The sequence below is a fragment of the Hipposideros armiger genome, unplaced genomic scaffold (genome assembly GCF_001890085.2).
Source record: "Hipposideros armiger isolate ML-2016 unplaced genomic scaffold, ASM189008v1 scaffold_70, whole genome shotgun sequence".
NCBI classification, from domain to species: domain Eukaryota; kingdom Metazoa; phylum Chordata; class Mammalia; order Chiroptera; family Hipposideridae; genus Hipposideros; species Hipposideros armiger.
In genome coordinates, this window is record NW_017731420.1 from 4,475,943 (window position 1) to 4,483,288 (window position 7,346).

At 36.9% G+C, this 7,346-nt stretch overlaps 1 protein-coding gene across 1 annotated transcript in view; it reads right to left on the reverse strand.

Moving 5' to 3' along the window:
- The window catches only part of NCALD (neurocalcin delta), a 178,121-nt gene that overhangs the window by 88,452 nt on the left and 82,323 nt on the right, over positions 1-7,346 (reverse strand). The window lies entirely within an intron of this gene.

A 7,346-nucleotide genomic window follows, 5' to 3' on the forward strand; every position in this document is an offset into this window, starting at 1 on the left:
CCTAAATGTTCTCTCCACACCCCTTTGCAGCTCAGCATGGAATAAATGGGTACGTGTCCTGTCAATGCAAAGTTCAGGGAAAGCCTAGAGCAGCAGAATAAAAGGACAGCCCTGCACGTTTTCTAACGTCACCACCCTCGCTTACTTCTAACTGCACACGTACTTATTTTCTAGTTCATGCTCCCTCTTAACTAACAGGAAGCCAATTAAACAAAATAAAATAAAACCCATAGGAAAGTACTGAAAATTACATTCAGAAAACATATACTCCTTCAAAGGGCTAAGGGAGCAAAGGCAAGGCTGAAGAGATTGCTTCCGAAAATCCTAGATGGGAGGGGGGTAGGGATGGGGAGAAGGTGAAGGGATTAGAAAGTACAAACTGGTAGGCACAAAATAGTCACAGGGATGTGAAATACAGTATGGGGAATATAATCACTAATGTAATGACTATGTAAGGTGCCAGATGGGTACTAGACTTTTCAGGGGGATCACTTCATAGGCTGTGTAGCTGCCTGACCACTGTGCTGTACACCTGAAGCTGAAATAGAATAATATTGAATGTCAACTATAATTAAATATATATGTACATATAGTCACGGGGTGTAAAGTACAGCATAGGGACTATGGTCAATGGTATTGTAACAGCTATATACAATGTCAGAGGGGTAGTAGACTTGGGGGTGGGGGTTATCGGTTTGTGAGGGGTATAAATGTCTAATCATTATGTTGTTTTGTATACCAGAAGCTAATATAATAAAAAATAAAATAAAAACCCTAAGGATCTTTCCATGCTAGCATTAGCAAGATTTCTATGTTGGCTTCTTTAAAAAAAAAAGAATGGCTCTGGGGTACTGCAAAATATAAATGGAAACTAAGCCAGCTGGGCACATTACATTTTTGTCACTCTAAAAGAATAACATTTCTACAGTCAGAAATTGCTTCTTGAACAATAAGACTAATGTTCAAACCGTTTGGCCATAGAATCCTCGTATTTCATCTTCCTCTTGCTTTACTTCTGTCTTGGCTCCAAAGGAGAGAAAAGATATATTTTTATTTGAAAAGTTATTTTCTTGATGCTATTAGCTATAGCACTGCAAAAGTAAAATAAAACTGCAGTGCCATAATGAATGTGCCCCCCTTTAATTTCAAATTAATGACAGCAGGGAATTTACTGTTTGCACAAGGACAGTTAGCTCACTGAATCCAATTTCTATCTAAATGGACCAGGATGTCTCACCAGGGGCAGATTTCAGCAATAGCCACAATTCACAAATTTACAATTTGTTCCAGTTATAGTTCTGGTTTTGTTCAGAAATACACATCCTAGTAATGAGGGGAATGGGAAGAGAGGAGAGAAAGCATTTCCTTCTAGACTTTCAGGGCCTCATGTTCTCTGAGCTGCCTGCTGTATCATCTCTCTGACTCCAAAATCTGTGTCTGCCTAAACGCTTCCTCTTCACGCAGCCTCAGCATCTAATGGAGTAAAACTGTAGTACCGTTCTTTGCCAATAGGTGACATCCTCCAAAACAAGAAGTTCTCAGTTCTAAAAATTCCTAAAACTCATAGCTTTAATTAATTTGAAATTTAGCAAAACCTAACACCTTTAAAAAAATTTTTTTTATTATTTTTAAGACTAAGTATATTTCACTATATACTGACTTGGGCTTAAACTCATTATAGTCAGTGGACTGACCAACATGAAACGTGGACACATGTAATCCTTTTTCTATAGCATGCTTCCTATCTGCTATCACTTATTTCCCCTTGCAAACTACCTATGATTAGAGATTCCTGTTATAGCTAAGGAAGCTACCAATATCCTTCAGGGCTGAAATTGTGATGATGATCTTGAAGCTCAGTTTTCTACAAATTTGGCTAATTAATCCAAATGTTATTGATAATATCACAGGAAATACACAAGGGTCTTTTCCAATCACCGCCCATCACATTGAAGAGAATATGTGTCATTTTATTTTTTTCAATAACAACTCGTTTTTTAGGTGAAAATGATTCACTGAATTTAAAAATACCTATTCAAAAATACTTCGGCATTATAGTTTTCACTTGCTGTATGAATGTCAAGGCTGCCTATTATTAGTCTGACCACTTTGCCGGAAATAACTGGTAAATGCCACTGAACCACTCTGACTCGGGTTCACATACCTGAATTAACAGGTGGTTTGGGTCATGAATAGGCAACTATAATCAGCCATTTATTCGGTGTTTCTAGGTAGAAATGTTGCTGTCTCCCTGTCTTAACACTGGTGGGGGGCCGGCTGAGTGGCTCAGTTGGTTAAGAGCTCGCTCAAGAGTTTGAGCTCTGAGCAACAGTGGTTCGAGTCAGCCCGAGCTGAGCAGCCGTGAGCTGCCAACAGGTGGCGGGATGGCTCAGCTAAAACAAAAACAAAAACAAAAAACACTGGTGGGAAGGTTGTGGATCTTTTCTTCTGGAGTCACTGGATTCAAATCTCATCTGAGCAAGTTATTTACGTCCTCTGAGCTTCAGTGCCTACATGCTAAGGTTGTTGTGTGGATTATAAAGTTAATCTGTTATAAAATTCTGACACCCTGCCACAGGGTTGATGGCTCAATGTGTATGTCATTTCTTGTTTATCTGTCTGACTCTGATAAGTCTACAAAGACCTTCAGGGAAAGGATGGAATCTCATTCGTCTCACAACTCTACAGTAGGTACGCAGCCTGGAACATAATAAGTGCTCAATAAATGTTGAATGACTTAACTATTGGGAAATAAATGCTGAGCAATAGGAAGAAATGGTTCCTTTGTATTCTCACTAAAAGAGAATAGAAAGCCTCCGCTAAGCCCCCAAAAAAGTGCAAAGAAAGGAAAAAGAAAAACAAAAAATTTTGGTTTATCACAAAACTTTCTAGCAGTGGATGGGTCCAAGTCAATTTACCAAGTAAATCAAACTTATCTCTACTAAATCATAAGTATTTATTATGAGTATACATAAGTTATATGCTGATGTATTTTATAGCTATTGCCATTGATGTTGGATAATCTTTTACATTAACCGACATTCATTGAACACTTACTATATGTGGAACATTGTTCTAAGTATTGTAGATATATTACATCATTTACTGTAATTACCCTATGAGGTGCAGGTACTATTCTTTTCCACATTTCAAACTGAAGAAACTTAAGCATAGAAAGATTAAATAACTTGCTTACCTAGTACCTGGCAGAGCCAGGATCTATACCCAGGAGTCTGGCTGCATACATTTTTTTTGGAAATAATTTACATTTGATATATTTTTTAACAAAATTGAAATATTTCTTATGTTTATTTTATATTTGAAGGTTGTTTTATTTTAAATTTCTGTTGAGGGGGAAAAAGTCAATTTATGTTTTCTTCATCTGTGAACTCTAATGATTGCACTCTAGCTCAGGCTTAAGGGGTAATATGACAAGAAAAAACCTAATCAGGAAGATATGAATCAAGAAAAATAGGCAAAGTAAAATAGTAAAAAGATCCTGAATAAAACTGTGTCCGGATTATTTTAGTCTTAACTGAAGCCAATATTTGGATTGCACATGCCTGAGTAACTTCTGTTTCCCACTATGATGGAGTTTCATGTGTTCAAACCAATACTCTCACTGAGATAACTGAAATAATAATAGCTAGACTTTTAAAAAGATGATTGGAAGGCATCAAAGTGTAGCAAAGGCAAAAAATCTTTAAGTGTTAAGATCTCAGATAAAAGGAAAACATATTGATGTAAGCTCAGCATTCTCCACATTATCTGCAGCTTTTCTCCTTAATTATTGGATGGTTTTTAAGGGGTGTGGGGCTTTCAGCATTCTCAGAGACTGGAGACACAAAAATTGGAGGACAAATATTCGAAAGCATTTAGCACTTTAGAGATAAAGATCCTGATTTTAAAAAAGGGAATTGCAGAGAAGTAATCTCAACATTCTGACCCATTTTTCCCTTGAAGCATTTGCCAATTCTTAAATGGTGTTTTAAAAGAGAATAAGAAGTAAAGTGCAAAACTACAGCAAAGAGGATACAAACATATAGGGAGAGTTCAGCATTCTTGTAGTCTCAGGGAGACAACAATTGGAGTACAAGATCCTTCAAGGAGTTGGAGTTGGTAAATATTCTAAGTTAAGGGCTGGCCGAGTGGCTCAGTTGGTTAAGAGCTCGCTCAAGAGTTTGAGCTCTGAGCAACAGCGGTTCGAGTCCAGCCCGAGCTGAGCAGCCGCTGAGCTGCCAATAGGTAGCAGGATGGCTCAGCTTAAAAAAAAAAATACTCTAAGTTTTCATATACCACTTCCAAGTTTTTAGGTGTCATAACTAAAAGGCTATGCCCTAGAAGTAAGGGAAAACAGGAAATAGATGCACCCTCATAAAGATCAGTATCCATCCTGGAATTATTATAATACCTAATTAATTGGATCAAGGTAATTTTCCCCTATTCTGACTACCTTCCAGAGAAAATTAACCCATTCTAAAGGAAGATGACATCGTTCAGAGCTCTTACCATTTTTCATACACCACTTCTAATTCAATCCAAAATCATTAACCATGTCAGAAGACAGATCGAAGAGGAAAAAATAGAAAACAGAAGTGGATTCATAGGTGATTCACCTTCTGTAATTATCAGGCAGGGATTTTAAAATAACAATAATTAATATGTTAAAGGAAACATATGACAAAGTGGAGTGTGCCACGTGTGAAAAATGAAATCTATAAAAGGAACATACTAAGGCTAAAGAGCTGAAAAATACAACAACTGAAATTAAAAACATAATATATGGGTTGAAGAGCAAGGAAGACATAGCAAAAGAGAAAATTAGTGAAATGAAAGACAGATCAGCAGACAATACCAAGACTGAAGTAGAAGAAGAAAAAAAGAATGAAAAACACAGAAAGGAATGTAAGAGATATTTGGGACAGGATGAAAAGGCTAACATGTGCATTTGGGAGAGGAGATGAGAGAATAGAGAGCTAGGACAGAAGACATATTTAAAGAGCATTGCCTGAGAAATTTCTAAAACTTACAAAAGATACAAAACAACAGCACTAAGGAGCCCTATAGACCCCAAACAGAATAACTACAAAGGAAATCACACATAGACACATTATAACCAAACTGCTGAACACTAAAGACAAAGACAAAACCTTAAAAGCAGAAAGATTAAAAAAAAAGTCATATTAACTTTAAAGGAGCAACAAAAGACTTTTTTTTTTTAATTAAGGAATTGGGGGAGGGGAACAGTGTTGGGGAATTGGGGAAAGGGGCCAGCTAAGTTGTTGTTCTTCAATCTTAGTTGTGGAGAGCGCCAGTCGCCATCTGGCTGCCCATCGGCAGCTCGTGGCCTCTAAGCTCAAGGTGCTGTGTTGCAATCTTAGTTGAAGGTGGGCATAGCCACCATCCCATGTGGGAGTCGAACCAGCAGCCTTGTTGTTAAGAGTGCATGCTCTATCCACTGAGCCATCCGGGTGGCAGCTCAGCTCAAGGTGCCGAGTTCAGTCTTAGTTGTGGGCGGGCGTAGCCCACCACTGAACAGGCAGTCTTGTTGTTAGGAGCACGTGCTCTCACCAGCTGAGCAATCCTGCCACCTGTTGGCAGCTCAGCAGCAACTCAGCTCAGGCACAGCGTCACTGGCCCATGTGGGAATCAAACCAATGGCCCTGTTGCTCAGAGCTTGCACTCTTAAGCTAACTCTTAACAAACTGAGCCACTCAGCTGTCCCAACAAAAGACTTTTTAACAGTAAAACTCAACAGTAAAACAGACAAACTATTCAATTAGAAAATTGGCAGAAGACAGGAATAGACATTTCCCCAAAGAATATATACAGATGACAAGCACATGAAAAGATATTTCAACATCATTAGCCATTAGGGAAATGCAAGTTAAACCATAATGAGATATCCCTACATACCTATCAAAATGACTAAAATATAAATAGTAAAAAAACCAAATGCTGGCAAGGATGCAGAGAAACTGAATCATTCATATTGTAAAATGGTGCAGCTACTATGAAAAACAGTTTGACTGTTTTTTAAAAAAATTAAACATGCAACTACCATATGATTCAACAATTGTACTTTCTCCTGGGTATTCCAAAGAAAGGAAGACTTATGCTAACACAAAAACTTATACATGAATGCTTATAGCAGCTCTCTTTGTAATGGCCAATTATTGGAAACAATTCAGATGCTTTCAAGAGTGAATGGGTAGATCGATTTTAGTACATCCATACCATGGAATAGTACTTGGTACTAAAAAGGAACAAACTATTGATGCACACAAGTCTGCATGAACATCCAGAGAATTTTTCTGAGTGAAAAAGCCAATCTCAAAATGTCACATACTGTATGATTTCATTTGTATAACATTATTGATATGATTAAATTATAGAAATGCAAAACAGGTTCATGGTGGTCAGGGATTAAGGAGGGAGTTCAGGAACAAGGGAAGTGCAAATGCAAAACAGGTTCATGGTGGTCAGGGATTAAGGAGGGAGTTCAGGAACAAGGGAAGTGCCCATGTCTGTGGAAGGGTGACATGAGGGGTCTTTGTGGTGATGGCAATGTTCTGTACCCTGATTGTGTCAATGTCTATATCCTGGTTGGAATACTGTACAAGTTTTGCAAAATGTGATCATTAGGGTAAAATAGGTAAAGTGTATATGGTTTTTCTCTGCGTTGATTTTTCAATTGCATGTGAACCTACATTTATCTCAAAATAAAAGTTTAATTCAAATTTAAAAAATTTTTTCAGCCAAAAGTGTTTGTTCCAACAGAATTATACTAAATGTCTAAAGCACCGTTAAGACAGAAGAAAAAATGATCCCAGATGAAAACAATGAGATTCAGAAAGTGCAGATATATAGGTAAATCTAAATGAATACCGATTTTATAAAATAATAACATCTTGTGGGGTTTAAAATATACATAGGTCTAGGTCCAAAATACAAGGCAATATTAACATGAAAGGTTAGAGAGAGTGGATAAAATAAAATGTTATAATATTATATGTTATATATTCTTATATTCTATTAATAGTAAAAGTCCTAATTAATAATAGTCTCTAATAAGGTAGGAGTACACAATGTAATCCTATAGTATCCACTAAAACAACAAAAGGGTATATACCTAATAAACTACTAGAGAAGAAAAATAACTTTAAAAATTACTTGATTCCCAAAAGAAGCAAGGAAGGAGGGAAAAGGAAATAAATGATAGGATAAATAGGAAGAAATAGTAAGATTAAAGATTGAATCTCAAACATGTCATTAATTACCATACTATGTAAACTGACCAAATATTTCAATTAAAAGATAAACATTAGGGCCGGCCGAGTGGCGCA